This window comes from Protopterus annectens, chromosome 13.part0 (assembly GCF_019279795.1).
Source record: "Protopterus annectens isolate FY-2018-M chromosome 13.part0, PAN1.0, whole genome shotgun sequence".
In the NCBI taxonomy this organism is placed as follows: domain Eukaryota; kingdom Metazoa; phylum Chordata; order Ceratodontiformes; family Protopteridae; genus Protopterus; species Protopterus annectens.
The window spans coordinates 1,192,907,931-1,192,930,371 of NC_056747.1; the positions used below are offsets into that span (position 1 = coordinate 1,192,907,931).

At 46.1% G+C, this 22,441-nt stretch overlaps 1 protein-coding gene across 2 annotated transcripts in view; it reads left to right on the plus strand.

The window, feature by feature from the left end:
* The window catches only part of CCDC47 (coiled-coil domain containing 47), a 1,413,375-nt gene that overhangs the window by 566,544 nt on the left and 824,390 nt on the right, over nucleotides 1-22,441 (plus strand). The window lies entirely within an intron of this gene.

Sequence of the window (22,441 nt, forward strand, 5' to 3'; positions counted from 1 at the left end):
TATGTTTGCAGAAAGCTGCTTTCAACATATTCATAAATAAAGTGAGCAGCCTACTATAGTGATAAGAGTGCAGGTTGCATAAACAAAATCCATTTTTCAAATTTCAGATGTGTTACAAAATATACTAATGCATTTACTAATTTATATGTGCTGCTGAGTCACTTATGAAGAAATACCTTCATTACTGTTAAATGTGTAAACCTGTTAAGTATTTATAAGTGATTAGTGTGTCTTTCTCTGAAGATTTTATTCTAAAATGCTCAGTATGTAGGGCTACAACACAGTATACACACTGACATATTTTTGCTCTGCCAGCAATTGCTTGCTTGCAGCTAACAGTCAGCATAATGCATAATACAGTTTGTCACAAGTATAAATTGTAAACTACAAATGGTCAAGATTATGTCCAAATAGTTCTTTGTGAGGGAGGTCTTGTAGGAAAAAATGTGTGTTTTCCAGTTGCTGCCAATAAGGTTGCAGAGAATTGTTATGACTATATGTTTATTTTCACAAAAGTCAATAAAAAGTAGTTTAAAGCAGGACTTTAGTGAATGTATAATTAAAAAAAAGGCAGAGGAAGATATTGTAATAATTGAAAGTATGGAAGAGTTCAGCAACTACAAGACCATGAAAGTGATTACTGAAAATAAAACAGAAAAGTTCAGACCCAACTGTCTTTGATGCAACTTTGGATACTTTATTGGCTGTTGTTTTGTCAGAGCTTCAAAAGATTGCTACCAAAGTGAGTTTTTTTTCCAGAAATGGATTGTGAGGAAGGAGACTGTATTAAGATGGCTTGCATATGCAGTCTGACACCATTTTTTTTCCTTGCAGCTCAAGAATGAACTAGTTAGGAAGCAATATCTGGAGTTCAATACAAATATGGCAACAAGTGGACTTCATTTGGTTAAGTTAGATGTTAAAGTTTGGAGAAAGAATTTGTGTGTGATAAGTGCTAGAAAGAGAAGGAAAGCAGAGTTCTGTTGAATTCTGTGATTTGGATTTTTTCAGTAAAAATTATTAGTATTGAAAAAGCTTATCAAAGGTGAACATCGTCAACTGAATATTGTGATTCAGTTTGAAAGCTGTTTTCAAAAAGTAGGATATGAAGTTTTCATTTGATTTTCAACGTGAGGGACTCGGATCCAGTAGGGATCAGACTCAGCTGCATACTCCAGCATTGGATCCAAACTCCAAGCTCCCCCCTACCCATAATGCTTCTGTCTTCCTCTTCCCCCAGATCTCGTTTGCCGCTCGTTTGAACAGCAGCTTGGTTCTGTATCTCCAAGCTCCTTGTTTTAGCAAGTGTTTTTTTCTTGGGTCTCTTTCACTCATTTCGACCATTCTTTACCCTTCTCTACCCTACCCCATCTCTGTGCGCTCAGGCATTGGGATATCTATTAAAAAAGCTCTCTTTACCTTTTCCTAGTGTGTGCGTGTTTTTCTCCAGACTGGCCTTGCTGTTACCCCCGAGCCTGGCTTCAGGAGATCTGCAGAGTGTGGGCATAACCTTCTCCCATCCGATACCCACACTCTGTGCTTGGTCTGTTTGGGTGCCCCCCACATAGATTCTTCCTGCTTGATCTGCGCGGGTTTCAACCCCTGCGCATTGATCGACAAGATGAACAAACCCCTCCTCAAAGGCCTCCTTCCATCTCCTTCAGAGGCCTTTGTTTCTTCCTCCTCAGCCCCCGGCTTCTGGGACTCAACCTTCTGGCAAGAAGGCTGGGGACGGAGAGAAGGCCCATACTAAGGAGTGGGATCAGTCCAGAAAGCGGTCCCCAGGCCACTGTTCCTCAGCTAAAGCCGCAGCCGAGTCCTGCCCGATCCGAGACAGAACTCCCCTCAACTCCGGTTGCCTCGCTTTTCACCAGAGGCCTCCCGGGCTCAGTTGCCTCTCTCCACTTCCCCCAGGCACCGCTGCAAGCCCACGTCAGTGGCGTCTTCCATCTGATTCTCTCTGGAGTGCGTCTGCAGCCGAAGTGAACAGGATAATGCTGAATCCGGGCCCAGATTCAGTTGGGAGTCTTGCCTGCACCATTTCCCTCTGGGGCCGGGGGCATGCAGTTCACCTTTCTCCCTTTTACTCCTGCTCCGATCTGACTCCTGGTTTCGGAGTCATTGGATCTGAGGATGTTCTTCGTGTTTCACTGTTGCAGTCATTACATTTGGGTGATCTGCTGGCAGGTTTTCCTCAGTCGGCCTGATTAACAAAGTCTTGGGTCCTGTGTTGGTTGCTGTCCCTTCTTCCTTGACATCCGGTCATCAGGGGTATAAAGCATGCTTCCGATGCCATTACATCAATCTTTCTTGCCGTGCAGTGCCAGAAGCAGTTTGCAAGTGCCGGTCGGCCAACTCCTGAAATTTTCATTTTCGAGTTTCAGAACCGAAGTCTTCAACTTAAAGCTAAGTACCCCGTTGGGGAAACTTTCTTGCTCCTTAACGATGTCAGTAAAAGTTAATAATTGCATTACTTGTGGAAAGCAAATACCTCACAAAGATTTTCATTCGTACTGTATTCCTTGCCTAGGCCCTGACCACGACGTACGTTGCTGTCAGTTTTGTGCTTTATTTAATCAGCGCACTATCCGTCGGTACATTTTTGCCTATAAGTATTTCGGTTTTCGGTTTAATTATCCAGAAATGTCATTGGGTTAGCCATCTGACTACCGGGATTCCGAAAAAATGCAAAAGTAAAGACAGAGACAGGCCGGCGAGGTCCAAAACTGCCGACGACGCTTCTCCTAAGCCAGTTGCCATTTCGCCTGTACTCAGTGAGGCGCTTTTGCAGCCCCTGATACCCGCCACTTCTGATTCGCAGGCCTCTACTGAGACCCATTCTGATGCTGCGAGATGCTTCACCTATGGTACCCGCGGATGTCTCTACCTTGGATGGGTCCGAAGCCGCTGTGCAGGCACCGGCTTCTGAGGGTGTATTCAGGCCTACAGACTTGCATATTAAATAGACTCTACCTTCGTTACTAAGGCCTAAATCTCGATCTATGTCTAAAAAACTACGCCCAGGCCACATGTTCAGGCCCCTATGCCTAAAAAACAAATGATCAAAATGGCTGAAGATCTAATTACTCTAATCAGGGGTAGTCAACCCCCAAGAGGCCTAGGGCTGAGCTTGATTATGAATCTTCTGATCAGGTTTCTGTTTCTTCTGACTCTTCTAATGACCTGGATTTGTCCATACCTGCTTATGAGGATTCTGATGCAGAGGATTCCATTCCCTCTGCTTCCCCTCCTGAGGAAACTTTACATACCTTAAGGGAGCATTTCCATTGGGAAAGTCAGGAATTTTCTGATTCAAAAAAGAGGCTTAGGGATCTTCTACCTCAGCATAGGCCTTTGGCTATACCTCCTGTACTAGACATTGATGATGTGTTTTCGGAATCCAGTATGGCTCCTGATTCTCTGCCTCCGGCTCCTAGTAAACCTGACAGATACTACAGGGTTCCTGAGTCCCACAAGTTTCTTTTCAAAAATCCTGTTGCGAATCCAGAAACCATTTTTTAGGGGCCCAAGGGCATTAAGGCCTCTACTGCTAAAAATCCTACCCCTTCTGATAGAGACTCCAGGGCGCTGGATAGATGGGGTAAGAAGGTTTATACTTCTGCAGCCTTGGCAATCAGGGCTTTAAACTGCCAATTTCATATGTTAAAATATCAACAGCATATTATTGGACTGCTTAAACAGAAAATGATGTTGATTCCTGACTGTGTGGAAAATAAAAATTTACAGGATTTATTGCATTCTGCTGAACAAGTTGGAAAACATACTTTGCAATGTGGTTTTAATTCTTTAGAAGCCTCCTGCAGGGCTGCTGTTTCTGGGTCTGTGCTTAGAAGGCATGCTTGGCTTAAGGAGCAATCTTTGCCTGATCATGTTAAAGCGAAATTTTTGGATGCTACTTTAAATCAGGACCGCCTGTTTGGCAGTGAGGCTGATAAAGTTCTAAAAAAGATGGAAGATAAAGCTAAATCTATGCAAACTGTTAAAGATTTCTTACAAGTGCAATCTCCAAGATTTAGTAGGCACTGGCCTACTAAGAATTGGTCTTTTCCAGCTCCTTCCAGATCCTCTCAAGCCAAACCCAGACACACCAAAAGCACCAGGTTTCAGTCCCAGGGGACTCTCAGAACTAAGCAATGGGGGGCCTCCACTTCCAAATCTGGAAATAACAAGACACCCCCTATGGTAAACAGTCTCAATGACTTCCTTTTAAAATTACCAAGCATACCTTTTAGCCACCCCTTTGGGGGGAAAGATTGCTCTTCATGCAAAGAACTGGGAACTCATAACCCAGGACAAATGGGTTTTAAATATAGTATCCCAGGGATACAGATTTCATTTCCACACATTGCCAACACCAAACGAGTGGCCAGACCTGCCCCCAAATCAGTGGGCAGAGGCTCAAAAACAAGTACTTTCCCTCTTAAACATGGGGGCTATTCAACCAGTACCAGAAGAGGAAAAGGGACAGGGTTTCTGTTCCAGGCTTTTTTTGGTACCCAGAAAAGACAAACCATGGTGTCCAATTCTCGACTGTCTACTCTAAACATTCCAAAATTCGAGATGCTGACTCTTCACCAGTTACTTCCTATGCTAGGCAAAGATGCCTGGTTGGCAACTTTAGATTTAAAAGAAGCATACCTGCACATCCCAACCAGGGAATCTTGCAGAAGATACTTACGCTTCAAAGCAGGTTACTTGCATTATCAGTTCTCTGCATTGCCCTTTGGCTTGTCTACTGCACCCAGGGTATTTACAAAGTGCCTGGCTCCAGTTATTGCATTTTGCAGGCAAAGAATTATTTAAATATATCCATATCTGGACGGTTGTCTAATTCAGGCAGAAAACCAGGGCATATTTCTAAATCATCTGGCGTTTGTAAAAAGGGTTCTAACTTGTCTAGGGTACACCATAAACGAAAAGAAATCCCAACTGGTACCCTCTCAACAGATTACATTCCTAAGTGCAAGCTTGAATACAACCGCCCAGATAACTTTCCTCACGCCAGAGAAGCAAATTCATTTGGTAACTTACTTCAAACAAGTGGCCAGAAAAACCCTGCTATATCTGCAAGACAAATACTGCAAGCCTTTGGGTTCATGGCCTCCTGCATTCTTCTAATTCCATATGCAAGACTGCATATGAGGAAACTACAGTGGTACTTAAAAGGTCTATGGAGTCAACATTGTCACAGCCTGGAAACAATGATTCCTATCATACCTTGTCTATGTCTGGAATACCTATGGTGGGCAGAGGCCTGCCACCAAAACAAGGGACTGCCATTCACACTACCCCCTGCCGCCCAAACCCTAACTACAGATGCATCAGACTATGCATGGGGGACTCACCTGGCAGGAAAGTGCATTCAGAGCAAATGGAACCCAAATCAAATGCACCTACATATCAATCAAAAAGAAATGTTAGCTGTACAGAACGCTCTGACAGCCTTCAAGGACTGCATTCTTCCAGGACAACTAATGGTAAAGACGGACAACACCACTGTTATGTGATACATAAACAAGCAGGGGGGTACACATTCTTACCCCCTTTGCAGACTAGCCATGGCATTGTGGAACACAGCCTTGAGCAACCAAGTGCACCTACAAGCTCAATTCCTGCCAGGAAAATTGAATACACTGGCAGACGGACTAAGCAGAAATCTCATGGACCCACACGAGTGGAAACTGGAACCACGGATTTTCAACATGTTGACAAGCAAATGGGAGAGCCCAGACATAGATCTATTTGCCTACCCCCAGAACTACCAGTTGGACAAGTTCTGCACAAGGTCTCCCAACAAAGAAGCCTGGAAAGTGGATGCTCTGTCCTTCAGCTGGAAAAGCCTATCCGTCTACGCCTTTCCCCCTCTGCCTCTGCTCTCCAAAGTTCTGCTAAAAGTCAAACAGGAAAAACCAAGAATGATTTTGATTGCTCCAGACTGGCCACGCCAACACTGGTACCCACTCCTGTGCAGTGTGTCAGAAATATCTCCATGGCACCTGCCTCAGACCCCTTCCTTGCTGTCTCAGCAGGAGAACCAAATTCTACACCCTCAGCTTCCAACATTGAACCTTGCAGCCTGGCTAATCACTTAAATTCACCCTTATTCCTCAGCAAACCTGTGATGGATGTCATCTTGGAGGCGAGAAGACCTAGTACTAAAAAATCTTATGCTGACAAATGGAAAAGATTTTGTGCCTGGAACCAATCTTTAGGGATGAGCACAGCAGTGTCCAATTTACCTCAGATTTTGCAATACTTAACTGAGATGCTTCACTGTCTTTTTCCTCTATTAAAATCCATGCTTCAGCTATTTCAGCTCACTATAACACAGAACCACCCCTTTTTATCTCATACCCTGCTCAAGCAGTATCTCAAAGGGGCAAAGAACTTGAGACCACCAAGGAGAGCTTCTACCTCTGCCTGGGACATTAACTTTGTTTTGGAGAAGCTCACTCTACCTCCTTTCGAGCCAGCTGCTACTGCAGACTTAAAATTTATTTCTTGGAAAACGGCCTTCGTTTTAGCAATCACTTCAGCTAGAAGGATATCTGAATTACAGGCCCTTATGGCAGTGGAGCCTTTCATCATCTTTCATGCGGACAGGGTATCTCTGAGGCCCAATCCACCCTTCATATCCAAGGTGGTTTCCAGTGTGGCTCTTAATCAGTCCATTCATTTGCCAACCTTCTTTCCCAATCCACAGAACAAAGGGGAACGGATTCTGCATTCCTTGGATGTGCACAGACAACTTAGATTCTACTTGGACAGGACTAATTCTCGAAGAAAATCTGAACAATTGCTGGTAGCATTTGCTGCAGGGGCAGAGGGGAAGGCTATTTCAAAACAAACCATTTCTAAATGGATAAGCTATTGTATTAACTTCTGCTGTAAGCACCATGGAAAACCTATCACCCAGGGGATCAGATCTCACTCCACCAAGGCTGCATCTACTTCTGCATCCTTTCTCAGAGGTGTTCCTACCAGGGATATTCTAGAAGCTGCTACCTGGAGTTCTGTACATACTTTCACCAAGCATTATCATTTACCAATTTTCTCTAAATCGAGAGCTGGCTTTGCCACTGCTGTCTTGCAGGGCCTTATAGCTGGCCCTAATGTTGTATAAACTCCTCCCAACCATAGCTTTGGGAATCTACCCAAATGTAATGACTGCAACAGTGAAACAGGAAGAACATAGTACAGTTATGTACACTTACCATAAATGTAGATGTTCAAGTGTATTCACTGTTGCAGTCCTGGTTACCCTCCCTCCAGCCCCCTGCTTTTTTCTGGCTATACCTCTACTTTCTTTTACTATGCTTAAAAGCCTTTTTGGTGTATTTGCTTTTGGTTGGAGGTATATTTTTGTGTTTTTTAATTTTATTTGCTCCCCATTAGGGGGGCACCTGACATCTGGGGCAAGAAAAACTGATGTAATGGCATCTGATGCATGTTTTATATCCCTGACGTCATGGAAGAAGGGACAGCAATCGACACAGGACCCATGACTTTGTTAATCAGGCCGACTGAGGGCAACTTGCCAGCAGATTACCCAAATGTAATGACTGCAACAGTGAATACACTTGAACATCTACATTTATGGTAAGGGTGCACAGCTGTACTTTTCCTGGTGTCGAGGGGTCAGGGCTGATGGTCCCTGGTACCTCAATGCCGACCCTTGCCCTGAGTGGCTTGGCTCCAACATTTTCGGAACCTACCAACTCTCAGAGCCATAGCCTCTGCGTTGGATCCGAGGGGATAGTTGTCGACTTTGAGGCTTTCTAGGTCATCCCTTCCTATCAAAATCTTGCTGCCCGGAGGCTTGGCTCCTGCTCTTCCCTTGACACAGGGAGCTGCAGATCCAGCCTTGGCCGTTCCTGCTTCAGGGATCCACTAGCCTTCTGCCTTTGCGGCGGTGGAGAAGGTCCTCTCGGCTCCTTCGAGACCTCAGACACTGTCATCCTCCGAGTATGTCCTAGCTCGCTCTTTTTCTGGGCCAGAGTCTGCCATCCTGCCTTCTTAGGGACAGCTTGTTGCCACTTCACCCCCTGAAGTTCCGGTACAGGAACTCCCCAAGGCATCTGAGTCCTCGCTGCAATTTCCCCCTGAGGAGCTACCTCTGAAGGGTACATGTAAGAGGAGGCACTTAGACTCCCCGCCAGAGTCACTCGCAGAGGATACCAACCTGGAGGAAGGGGAGGGTATCCCTCGATCACCCCTGGAGGATGTCTCATTTGGAGACATCATGAAGATCCTGTGGCAGAGAGGTGGGTGATCTACCCAGAAGCTCAACCCAGACAAGTCGGTATTCCTGGAGGCATTTGGCACAGGACCCTCTATCTCCTGGACGTCCTATCTCGTAGATCCCCTAGTGGATCTAATCTCATCTCGGGCATGGAAGGAACTGGATATGGTTGAGCCTATCCTCAAGCACACGGATAAGGTTCTCAGTGTTCCCTCAAATAGACAACATAGGTCTAAAGGGTCCCCGTTTGATGCCATGGTGGTTGTGATGGGCACCAAAAAACAGCTTGCACAGGAGAGCTCTTTGGTCCATCCTCCAGACAGGGAGTCTCGGCGATGGATTGTTTTGTAAAGTGGACCTTGGCATCAGTCACCTTTGGCTTGCATGCTCCGAATTATTTGTCCCATGTAATCAGACTGCAGAGGGACCTGGTTAAAGACATCTCTGAGTCTGCCTCAGGGTCCATGTCTGCAGAGGAGAAGGTTTTTTCCTCCCGCATGGCCATCCTCACTTCCATCTCTAATACTTCCATGAGGCTCCTCTCACATGCTAATGAAGGTGTCTGTGGGGCTGCGTGAGTAAGCGTGGCCATTAGATGACATACCTCGCTCCGGCTTTGTGCTTTTTTGGAGCCCTTCAAGGTGTCTTTCACGAATGCCCCCTATGATGATTCCTCCTTGTTTGGAAAGACAGTTTGTGATACCTTAGTCTAGAGCGAGAAGGACAGGAAGACTTTGTCTACCATTGGGATACGGTTCTTCACCCCACAACAATCCTTCTCTAGGAATGAGCATGGGGTTAAGAAGATGTGGTTCCGGAAGTCTCAAGGTGCTTCCCAGGACACTTAGGATTCGCCTTCCCCCAGAGGCAGAGAGGGATACGATAGACGCCGCCCTCATGGCAGGGGAGGGTCTGAAGAACCAAGGGTCTCTGGATTCCTTCCTGGACAGACCCTTTTAGCAACCCTGAAGGGTTGCCCGACTGCTTGTCCCTGGAGTCAGTCAGAGGACTTAACTCTCTGCATCCAACTGCCTGGGAGTCAATTACAAATGATCATTGGGTTCTGCAGATCATATCCAGAGGTTACTCAGATGTCCTTCAAGGATGCAACTGCAGTCCTTATAAATGGGTTGTCCTGTCGTCAGGCAGCCCTTCGGTCAGCCGGATTCCAAAGTCTGGGTCTGGCCTCGGCTGGTGTCGCACTTCACCCGACGTCATAGCTGCAGTTCTTCAGGTATAAAGGCATCAGCTGACGCCATTTCCCCAGTCTTTCTTGCTGCGTGGCGCCCGAAGCAGAAGCTGTTCGCAAGTGCCGGTCGGTCAGAACCAGAGATTACTACTAAAAGTACCGAAGACTTCTAAAAAGCTAAGTACCCCGTTGGGGACTCTTTCTTGCCTCAGCCGATGTCAGAAAAAGTGAATAACTGTTTAACTTGTGGGAAACAAATACCTCATAAAGATTTCCACTCTTACTGCTTACCTTGCTTAGGCCCAGACCACGACGTAGCAGCTTGTCTAGCCTGTGCTTCTTTCAACCGACGGACGCTTAGACGTCGGTCGGAATTTGCTGAAGAGTTTTTCGGCTCCGCTTTTGCTTACATTATGCCGTCGGATGCTCCGACTACGCAAATTTCTAAAAAACACAAGGAAAAGGACCGACACTCGCGGTCCGCGGTTTCAGCCGAAACCGCGGTTAAGCCTACCGCGAGTGTCTCGGTTTCGGCTGAAACAGAGTCCACGGTTCTTCCTTCGGCTGAAAGCTTGCCACTTACCGAGGCCTCTTCCAGCTTGGCCGAAACTGCTACTGAAATCCCACCTACTCTTACAGGTTCACAGGATTTATCTGATACTATCCCTTTGGATATTTCTACCCCTGCACGTGGAGCTGCTAGGCCTCCTGCATCCATGTCAATTAAGGCCTTTGCCAGGGCTAAAGCAGCAAAAACTACCAAAACTGTGCCTGCTAAGACCCCTTCTCACAGGCCTAGTTCTAGTTCACAAATGCTTAGTCTAGCAGAGGATCTCATTTCTTTGATCTGGGGATCCCAACCACATCCAGACAGGGCCTCTCACCCACCTCCAGAGAAGAGGACTAGAGTAGAGCCCCCTGAGCCAGTTTCTTCAGATGGCTCCTCTGATGAATCAGATAATTCAAACCCTCCAGAGACCCCTTTTTCTCCTTATGAGGACTCTGATGCAGAAGAGTCCATCTCTTCTGCCTCTCCGCCTGAGGAATTTTCTTTTGGGGAAACCTTGCATGCTATGAGGGAACAATTTCAATGGCAGGGCCAGGATTTTTCAGACTCCAGAAAAAGGCTTAGAACCTTTTTGCATTTGCCACAGCATAGGCCTTTAGCCATTCCTCCAGTACTTACTGTTGTGGATGATGCTTTTAATGATGCTTGTACTGCTCCTGATTCTCTTACTCCGGCCCCTGCTAAGCCCGGTAGGTACTACAGGGTTCCGGACACACATTATCATTTGTATAAGGCCCCTTTTGCAGATCCCGAAACTATCTCCCAGGGTCCCAAGGCTGTAGCAGCTACCTCTACCAAAAACCCTCCCTCTGAAAGGGAATCTAGGTCCTTAGAGAGATGGGGTAAAAAAGTTTACACTTCTGCTACTCTTTCAGCTAGGGCCTTGAACTGTCAATTCCACATGATTCAGTACCAGGAATTTATGTTAGACCAGTTAACTAAAAAACTGTCCTCGGATGAACCATTAGACAAAACATCTGTACAGGAAATGGTCCATAACATTCAGCAGGTCAGTAATCATTCCTTAAAATGCGGCTATGATGCACTGGAGGCCTCCTTTAGATCAGCCATGACTGGCACAGTGATCAGAAGACATGCATGGTTAAAAGAGCAGTCCTTACCAGACCATGTAAAATCAAAACTCCTAGATGCTCCCATGGATAAGCTCAATTTGTTTGGCTCCCCTGCACAGCAGGTGCTGAAGAAGGTGGAAGAGAAAGCAAAATCTGTCCAGACAGTCAAGGATTTCTTGCAGGTCCAGCCTCCAAGGTTTAGCAGGAACTGGCCTTCCAAGAATTGGTCCTTTCCAGACACCTCCAGAGCTCCGAGAGGCAGGAATAGGCGCTCAAGAGGCAGGGGTCAATCCAGAGGTGCCTACAGGGGTCGGCACTGGCAGGCTAACAACCAGTGAGGTACAGCCACAGATCCAGCCACCACCACTTCCACAGGACAATCACAGTGACTTGGCTCTGGCACCGCCTACCAGGGAACAACTAGAGGCACCCTTAGGCGGGAAGCTAGCCTTATTTTCAGTAAACTGGCATTACATCACAGGCGACAAATGGATTTTACAGACAATAGACCAAGGTTACATGTTTCACTTCCATACTCCGCCAAGGAAGAGAGGAATGCCAAACCTACCTCCAAATCAGAAGACAGAAGCTCTACAACAAATAACTCACTTACTAAGGATGAGAGCTGTAGAAAGGGTACCATCTATGGAACAAGGACAAGGATTTTACTCCAGACTCTTCCTGGTACCAAGAAAAGAAAACCAATGGAGACCTATTCTCGACCTGTCTGCTTTAAACACATACCTCATTGTTCCAAAATTCAAAATGCTGACCCTACAGCAGCTTCTTCCCATGCTGGGCAAGGAGTCTTGGCTGGTAACTCTAGATCTCAAGGAGGCATACCTGCACGTCCCCATACGACCAAATTGCAGAAGATACCTCAGATTTCTTGCAGGATCAGAGCATTATCAATTCTCAGCATTGCCCTTTGGCTTATCTACTGCGCCCAGAGTATTCACGAAATGCCTGGCATCAGTAATTGCTCATTGCAGGCTTCAGGGAATTCAAATTTACCCTTACCTGGACGACTGCCTGTTACAAGCGGACAATAAAAACAAATTAACAAAAGATTTGGAAAGGGTCATTCATCTACTTCAAGCTCTGGGATACACAGTCAATATAAAAAAGTCAAGGCTGATACCATCCCAAAGGATAACCTTCTTGGGTGCAGATCTGGACGCATCAAAACAAATGGCATTCCTGACAGTAGAAAAACAGGAGCAACTCCCTCTCTACTTCATGGCATTAACAAAGCAGGACCAGCTAACAGCAAGAAAAGTCCTGCAGGCTCTCGGCTACATGGCATCCTGCATAATATTGATTCCACATGCCAGACTACATATAAGAAAGTTACAGTGGTATCTAAGGAATTTATGGTCTCAGCACAAGCACAGCCTAGAAACCCAAATTCCAATAATTCCATGCCTGAAGCAAGAATTCCAATGGTGGGCTCAGGCCTGTCAATCAAACAAGGGACTGCCCTTCCACAGCACTCAACCAAGCCAGACCATCACAACAGACGCCTCAGACCTCGGTTGGGGGCACACATGCTGGACAAGTGCATACAAGGCTTATGGACTCAAGACCAGCTGCACCTACACATAAATCAAAAGGAAATGCTGGCAGTAAAACTGGCAATTCAGGCATTCCGACCATTTCTTCGACAGGGTCAACTGCTGATAAGGACGGACAACACCACAGTTATGTGGTACATCAACAAACAAGGAGGCACACATTCATACCCTCTATGCCGGATGGCAATGGACCTCTGGAATGTGGCACTGAACTTCAACATTCAGTTACAAGCAATTTTTGTGCCAGGAAAAGAAAATACTCTAGCAGACATCCTAAGCAGAACTACCACGGATGCCCACGAATGGATGCTGCATCCGGACATCTTCAAAACCATTACAGGGAAATGGGGACTACCAGAAATAGACTTATTTGCATCCCCACACAATCACCAACTGAAAAAATTCTGCACAAGGACGTACCACCCACTTGCTTGGAAAGTGGACTCCCTATCTTTCAGTTTGAAAAACCTGACAGCATATGCATTCCCACCTCTTCCTTTGATGCACAAGGTGCTATTGAAGATCAAAGAAGACCGCCCAAGGATCATCCTGATAGCTCCAGACTGGCCAAGGCAACATTGGTACCCATTACTGAGGAGTATGTCTCGGGAACAAATATGGCCTCTGCCCTGGTTCCCTTGCTGTTAACACAGAACAACTTCAAAACCCTGCATCCAAACCTGAAAACACTGCAGCTGGCTGCCTGGAACATTGCATAAGACCAAATAACCCGGATTTATCTCAAAGGGTTAAGGACATTCTCTTGGAGGCTCGCAGACCCTCAACAAGAAAAAATTATTCAGCGAAATGGAAAAGATATCTCATTTGGAGTACTGCAAAAGGAGATAATGTGTCACTTGCAAACATACCTAACATCCTGGAATACTTGGCAGAGCTCTTCCACAACGGCCTGTCTTATTCTTCCATTAAGATTCATACATCAGCTATTTCAGCAGAATACAACTTGGATCCTCCAGTCTTCTCTCATCCTCTGCTCAGGCAGTTTCTGAGAGGAATTAAAAATGTAAAACCACCTAGGAAGCCACCATTGCCAGCATGGGACTTGAACTTTGTGCTAGAAAAGTTGACACTCCCTCCTTTCAAGCCAGCAGCTACAGCAGAATTACAGTACTTATCATGGAAAACTGCTTTCCTGCTTGCAATCACTTCAGCAAGAAGGGTATCTGAGCTACAGGCATTAATGGCAGTACAGCCCTTCCTGATCTTCCATCAAGATAGAGTGTCCATGAGAACTAATCCTACTTTTATGCCAAAGGTGGTCTCCAGGGTATCTTTAAATCGAGCTATCCACCTACCTACATTCTTCCCCAACCCACAGAACAGGGGAGAAAGACTGTTGCATACCTTGGATGTACATAGACAATTACGTTACTACCTGGACAGGACCAAGAGCAATAGAAAAACTGACCAGCTACTGGTAGCATATGCAACAGGAATGGAAGGAAAAGCAATTTCAAAACAGACAATCTCTAAGTGGATAGGAAATTGCATTAGATTTTGTTACTCCTACCATGGGAAGAAAACTCCAGAAAACATCAGGCCTCACTCTACAAGGGCTACAGCCACTACCACAGCTTTTTTACAAGGAGTGGCTACCAAAGACATTTTAGAGGCTGCTACTTGGAGCTCCGTGCATACATTTGCCAAGCATTATAATTTACCTTTATACTCCAGATCCCGAGCAGTTTTTGCCACTGCTGTTTTGCAAGGGATCTTAACTACACCATAATCTTATTTCTCCTCCTCCCCCAGTTTGGCTATGGTATTCTACCCATTTGTAAGGACTGCAGATGCATCCTTGAAGGACATAGTACAGTTTTCTACCTACCATAAATGTAGATGTCCGATAGGCATGCATCTGCAGTCAGGATTACCCACCCTCCTTCCCCTCTGTGGTACTCCTAGGGTATTTGCCCATCTTGTAGCTAGCTGGGGGAATCTATTATGGTGTATTTGTTTGTATATATGTACATACATGCTTATTTTTTGTTTGCTCTCTACTATTTGGAAACATTTGCATTTATCCAAATTAAGCCTTCCTAGAGGGCACCTGGCATCTGGGGCAAGAAACACTGAGGAAAATGGTGTCGGCTGATGCCTTTATACCCGAAGAACTGCAGCTATGACGTCGGGTGAAGTGTGACACCAGCCGAGGCCAGACCCAGACTTTGGAATCCGGCCGACCAAAGGGCTGCCTGACGACAGGACAACCCATTTGTAAGGACTGCAGATGCATGCCTATCGGACATCTACATTTATGGTAGGTACAAAACTGTACTTTCCCTTTTCTTCATCCCCCACTTCCCCCCAAATACCTCCTGGATGTGCCACCCAGTCAGTGGGAGGAGGCAGCCGTAGAAGTTACCAGGCTGCTGGCAAAATGGCTCATCCAGCCTGTCCCCTAGACCAGTCCGGATCAGGCATTTATTCTAGGTTCTTTTTAGTACCCAAGATATCGCGGGAGTTGAGACCCATTCTGGATCTTTCAGTCCTGAACCTGTTGGTTGCCAAGACGAAATTCCGGATGGTCACCCTTCAATCCATTCTGCCCTTCCTGCAGATCAACAACTGGATGTGCCTGGTGGACCTCCAGGACGTGTACTACCATATCAAGATGAACAGGTGCTCTCTGAGGTTCCTCCACCTGAGGCTGGGAGCCAATCACTTTTAGTTCAGAGCACTTCCCTTTGGGCTCATCACCGCTCCCTCGGTGTTCACCAAAGTGACGGAGGTAGTGGCAGCTCACCTGCAGCTGCAGGGGTTTCAGGTTTTCCCTTACCTGGACGATTGGCTCCTTTCCGCTCCCTCCATGTCTCAACTGATTCAAGCCAGGGATCATCTTTTCTTCAGATTGCTTAGTACCTGGGTATAACCATAAACCTCAACAAGTCTCAGCTGGCAACAGTGCAGATACTGGACTTCATAGGGACTCAGATAGACACTTCCCAGGGCAGGGTGTTTCTGCTGCCAGACAGTGTGTCTTCATTCCATCATTGTGTGCTTTACATTCTTCAAGCCAACCTTCCCCCGGTGGGCTCAGTTCTTCAAGGGTTGGGGTCCATGGTGGTCACTATCACTCTCGTTCCAACTACACGTCTTCATATGAGAATTCTGCAGTGGACTTGAGCCGTTCAGTGGTCTCTCCTAGACCTTCCATTCTCACATCTTGTTTGTCGTGTTTGTGAAGACTCCCTTCTTTGGTGGCCCCAATCCCCAGACCTCATTCAGGGTCACCCATTTGTGCTTCCCTCCCCCACGATCACGGTGATCACAGATGCCTCCCTGTCAGTAGTGTGGTGCATCAACAAATGGGGGGGACCAGATCTTATCCCCTTTGTCGCAAAGCCATAAGATTGTGGGAGTGGCAGTCTTCACCGGCCATTTTCTGGTGGCAGTGCACATTCCAGGGACTGTGGCAGTGCACATTTCAGGGAGGTCCAACATGTTGGTGGACAGGCTTAGCAGATCTATTCTGATGCCTTAAAAGTGGCCTCCTGAATCCTTCATTAGCAGAAAAGATCTTTCTAAAGTGGGGTTAGCCTTGCTGCGATCTCTTCGTCTCTCCTTCCAACGAGAAGTGCAGCGAGTATTTTGCTCTTAACGTCCCTCCGGGACAGTCCCCAGAGGTACTGTAGTTCATGCTTGGCCCTCTTGTCTACTGTATGCTTATCCTCTGCTCCCTTTAATTCCCAAGTTCATTCAGAAAGTTTGATGCCTGGGGAGCTCGGTGATCCTCATTGCCCCCTTCTGGCCTCGTCAAGTCTGGTTCCTCAGTCTGTGGTCTTGTGTAAAGTGTCCTCTTTGGACTCTAGATCTGCTTACAGATCTGATTACACATCCCTCAGTAATCCCACACTCAGACTTGGTCAGCCTGAAGCTCATGGCTTGGCTGCTCCAGTTCCCTTGATAATTAGGACTCTCAAGCTATTTTCTGCTGTCAAGAAGATCTTGGTAGCAACTCGCAAATGTTTTACCAGGAAGGTTTATTCGAGTAAATGGAAGCATTTCTCAATCTGGGCTTCTCAGCATGATTTACAGCCTTTCACTGTGCCAGTTTTGGCCATTTTGGAAGTTTTGGTGGACATTTGTAATTATGGCACTGGCTTCTCTACAGTTAAGGTGTAATTGGCAGTGATTTGTAACTTTTGCATAGGCGAAAATTCGGCTTCATTGGCTTTGTCTAAACTTTGTAAGGCCTTTTTGAAAGGTGCCTTTCTCCTTAGGCCTCTAATTTGAGGACCCAACACCTCCTTGGGATCTTACCTTGGTGCTGTAGGTTCTTGGTTTCTCCTTTCAAACTAGCGGCTATGGTTGATTTGCAGTTTCTGTAATGGAAAATGGCTTTTTTGGTAGCAGTCACCTCAGCAAAGAGGGTTTCTGAGATCAAGCCTTATCTGTCAAGCCCCATTATATGGTGTTCCATAAAGATAGCATGTCCTTGTGGACTAATCCATCTTTTCTACTGAAGGTGGCATTAGAATCAAATATTAACTAAGTCATCAATTTGCCAGTTTTCTTTCCAAATTTTCAAAATAAAGGGGAGTACAAATTGCACTTGCTTGATGTGCACAGACAGCTATATTTCTATTTGCATAGAACAAAATCCTTTCGTAAGTTGGATCAGCTCTGTTTCCTTTTCCAAACTTTTCTTGGGAAAGTCTGTTTCTAAAGTTACTATTGCTCGATTGATTTCTGAATGCATTTTGTTGGCTTATCAAGCCAAAGGGTTATCTCCACTAGGCCATGTCCAGGCACATTCCCCCAGGTCTGTTGCTACTTCTGCTGCTTTTTGGTCCAGGGTTTCTTTAGATGATATCTGCTCTGCAGCTACCTAGGTGTCATCACACACATTTGTCTCCCATTATAAATTGGGCCTTCTTTCCAGGGGCCGGGCATCCTTTGGCTCAACTGTGCTCAGGAACATCCTTCCATGAGGACCTCCCAGGGTCTATTAGTAGCTGGGGGACTCTGTCCCTCAGGTTGAAGATAAAATGAAAATGTGCTTACCATAACATTCCATCTGAGTTGTTGCTTTTAATTTGTCTTCAGCTGTCCCTCCCTCCTTCCCTCTGCCATGTGTGGGCTGTGTAGTGGACTGGATAGAAGAGTCATAACCCCTCTGTCCTGGATAGTCTGCCTTTTGATAAAGTTTTTTGTATGTTGTGCCAGATGTTCTTCATGTTTCATTGTTGCAGTCATCACTTGTGGGTTTTCCCTGTTGGGTAGCCCTCAGCCGGCCCGAATACCAGAGTAAAGATCTTCCCTCCTGCGTCAACTGCAGGTCACCAGGGACTGACATCAGGTCATCAGTGGTATAAAGCAGGGCAGCTGATGCCATTACGTCAGTCTTTCTTGCTGTGGACCCCGAAGCAGAAGCAGTTTGTGTGTCCATTGGTCAGCCGCTGCCAGAGTGAAGTAGAAAACGACTAAAGCTAAGTACCCTGTTGGGGACCTTTTTCTTGCACTAACCAATGTCCGAAAAAGTAAACAATTGTCTCAGCTGTAGAAAACAAATACCACATAGAGACTTACATAACCTGTGTGTAACCTGTTTAGGCCCAGACCAACACGTCCCCGGATGTCGGTTATGCGCTTTCTTCCTTTAACGCTAGGACCATCCGCCGTAGAGCAGAATTTGTAGCTAGACATTTCAAGGACAGTCCTTCGCAGTACGAAATGGCGTCCGTCAGTCAGCATACAGTGGACATCCCCAAAAAGAGAAAGGATAAAGAAAGGTACAGACCATACAGTTTGGCCTTCAGACGACTCTACCCTAAAGTCAGCCAGCAGCACAGCGGAATTCATTGAGGTGTCTACGCAGCCCCTGATACCTGATGCTATACCTCGGCAGGCCTGTACCGTGACCCATTCGGAGTCTGGTACACCACTGGATCAAACTGCATCTGCCGAGTTTTCGATTGTCACCTCAGCGGTTATGTCCGGAGCTGCTCTGCAGGCACCGACTTCCAAGTAGGCTTTTCGCATAACCGATGCAAAACAAAGACCGACGGCCATGTCGCCAGCTACAGCCGCACCCAGGCCCATTGAAACACTGAGGCCTAAAAGCAGGACCACTCCCAGAAAAACAATTCCTAGCCACCATCTTCCTCAATCCCAACCTGCTCAGTCACAACAACTTCTTAAGATGGCTGAGGATCTTATCACACTTTTCAGAGGTAACCAGACTACCCCATCTAAAAGAAAAAGGGACATTTCCCCAGAGATTCTCTCAGAACCTGACACTGAAGAATCTGACTTTTTGGCTTTGGATTCAGACAATGAACTACAGCCCCTTACCACTTTTGAGGATTTTGATGCAGAGGAATCCATCCCATCTGCATCCCCCACTGAGGACTTATCTTTTGGAGAGACCTTGCACACCGTTAGGGAACATTTCCATTGGGAAGCTCAGGATTATCCCCAGTGTAAGAAGAGGCCAAGAATGTTTCTGGATCTTCCCCAGCACAAACCCTTAGCCATTTCTCCCATTTTGGATGTGGTGGAGGATGTTTTTTATGGAGTCTAGCCTCACACCTGATTCACTCCCTTCTGCACCTAGAAAGCCAGAGAGATAGTACAGGGTTCCAGACTCCCACAAATATTTATTCATAAATCCTGCAGCAGACCCAGAGGTCATCACCCAGGGACCCAAAGGAGCCTAAGGCCAGTTTCTCCAAAAGCCCCATTCCATCTGACAAGGATAGCAGAGCTTTAGACAGATGGGGTAAAAAAGTATACACCTCTGCTCCCTTAGCTATTAGAGCTCTAAACTGCCAGTTCCATATGTTAAAATATCAGCAACATACCTTGGAACTATTAAAGTAGAACATTTCCTCCTTGCCAGACAGTTCAACTTCCAGAGAGCTTAGGGGAACTCTTACACTCTAGCTTTCAAGTGGCAAAGCATTCCCTCCACTGTGGATACAATGCCCTAGAAGAGCCTCTAGCAGGTCTGTGGTTGCGGGGTCAGTCATTAGGAGACATGCATGGCTGAAAGAGCAACCTCTGCCTGATCATGTCAAATCCAAAATCCTAGATGCCTCCCTAGATAAGGACCGCTTGCTTGGATCTAAGGCGGAGAAGGTGATCAAGAAAATGGAGGATAAGGCCAAATCAATGCAGACAGTAAAAAATTTCCTCCAGGTCCACCCTCCCAGATACAGAAGGAACTTTCACATTAAACACTCGTCTTTTCCTTCCAAGTCCAGGCCTGTGCAAAGGAAAGGGCGCAGGGACATCCCCCCCCCCCCCCCCCAGGCAGCGATTACAAGGATAGCAGAGGCCCAGACAGTGGACCTCTACAACCCGCAGGGCAGGGAGTTCTAAGTACACTCCTTACCCTAAGGACTCGCAATGACTTTTCATCCCGCCTCTGCCCCCCCCCCCCAAAAGGTGAGGAGGAAGGCTATCCCTTTTCAAAGATAAATCATTTGCCAAGGATACAGAGTCACCTTCAAAGAGAGCCCAGAAAGATTATCTTACTCTTCCATCAAGATCCGTGCCTCCGCTATCTCTGCCTATTCCCATACCGAGCAGCCTTTGTTCTCCCACCCCCTGCTAAAACAATCCCTTAGAGGGGTGTCTCACATCAGGCCACCTAGAAGGCCACCTACACCTGCCTGGGACCTGAGCTATGTCTTGGAAAAATTGACCTTGCCTCCCTCTGAACTAGCTGCCTCAGCAGAACTAAAACACCTCTCCTGGAAGACTGCCTTCCTGCTGGCCATAACCTCAGCTAGGAGGGTTTCCAAGCTGCAGACACTCATGGCTATTGAACCCTTCATTATATTTCATGTAGACAGGGTGTCTGTTAGAACTAACCCCTCTTTTATGCCTAAGGTGGTGTCTGACATAACTCTGAATCATGCTATACATCTTCCCATCTTCTTTCCTAACTCTCAGAAGGGGGGGGGGACAACTCCTTCATTCACTGGATGTGCACAGACAACTCGGATACTATCTGGATAGAACCAAGCCTCTCAGAAAGACTGACCAGCTCCTGGTCAGCTTTTCCCCAGGGGCAGAGTGGAAACCTATCTCCAAGCAGACCATTTCTAAATGGATATCCAACTGTATCCATTTTTGCTACCACTTCCATGGAAAAATTCTTCCCAAACCTGTCTGAAGCCATTCCACTAGGGTAGCATCTACTTCCACTGCTTTCCTCAGGAGGGTCCCTACCAAGGACATCCTAGAAGCTGCCACTTGGACTTACATCCACACCTTCACCAAACACTACCATTTGCCTCTTTTCTCCAAAACCCGGGCTGGCTTTGCCTCTGCAGTCCTGCAGGGCATGATTGGTCCTACTTAGAGCAGTGCAGTTTTTTTTTCCCTTACCCTTCTACCATCCACCACCCTATCTTCAACTTCAGGAATCTTCCCACAAGTGAGGACTGCAACAGTGAAACACGAAGAACATAGTACACTTGTGTTCACTTACCATAAATGTAGATGTTCAAGTGTATTCGCTGTTGCAGTCCTGTTTTCTCTGTCTCCTTCCCCCTCTATTTCTCTCTGTTTCCCTCACACCTATCTGTACCTATGGCCATCCCCCAAGTTGGCCTTCCTCAGGCCTTCTGGGCAGGGCTCCTATAGGTTGGGGGCAAGAAAAACTGATGTAATGGCGTATGCTGACCTGCTTTATACTACTGATGACCTGACGTCAGTCCCTGGCGACCGGCAGCTGAAGCAGGAGGGAAAATCTTTACTCTGGTATTCGGGCCGGCTGAGTGCTACCCAGCAGGGATAACCCACAAGTGATGACTGCAACAGTGAATACACTCTAACATCTACATTTATGGTATGTGTACACAACTGTACTTAGGCATATTGTGTAGATTGGAATGCTGCTGATTTATAGCAAACTCTGAGGGGAAGAGGGAGACAAGGGCATTATGGGTAGAGGAGGAGCTTGAAGTTTGATCCGGCATGGATCCAACTCGGCTGCATACTCGAGCATCGGATCCAGAGTCCCTCAGGTTGAAGACAAATGAAAAGCAACAACTCAGATGGAACGTTATGGTAAGTACATAACTTATTTTTTTGCCTCATCTTTGAAAGTCAGGTGAAAAGTGCATAATAGGTAGTAGTCATTTTGGCAATAATTCTCCACAACAACTAATCCAACAACAAGCTCATTTTTGATGCATTGTTGGAATGCCAGTTAAAAAACTCAGTTTAAGGTAATGTATCCTGCTTTCCACATAATTGTTTCTGTTGGAGTGAGACATTGTAAGCACTGAATAGGGTCTGTAATTTTCACATTGAAAGAGCAAAGCATGAAGTAAGAAAGTAGGCTTCTCAGAAGAGACCAAGATCCAGTTAAACTCAGACTTTTGTACCTTAATGGAATGTGATCAGCAGACAGAATATTAACTAGATGTGGGCTCTATCTGGAATATACTTCTTTCTTTAAATGTGGAGATATGTTGTGGCGAAAGTTCTTAAGGATTGAGGGGCAAGGATAAGTCTCTGTGATTGTATTTATTATGATCTTCATTTGTAGTAGTATACTAGTTGGAAGTTATACAAGTTAGCTGGCAGTTTTATCTTCTCATTTTCTGTTGATGGTGCGGTGGCTTGGTAAGGTATAAAGTAATTTTTTTTATTTTTTTTTTTGTATGCATGCGTAATTAATTTGTTTGTAGATGTTCTTAGTGTTCCACTGTTGCAGTCATCACATTTGGGTTATCCCTGCCAGGGTAGCCCTCGGCCTGCCCAAATACCAGAGACTTAGTATTTCTGCGTCAG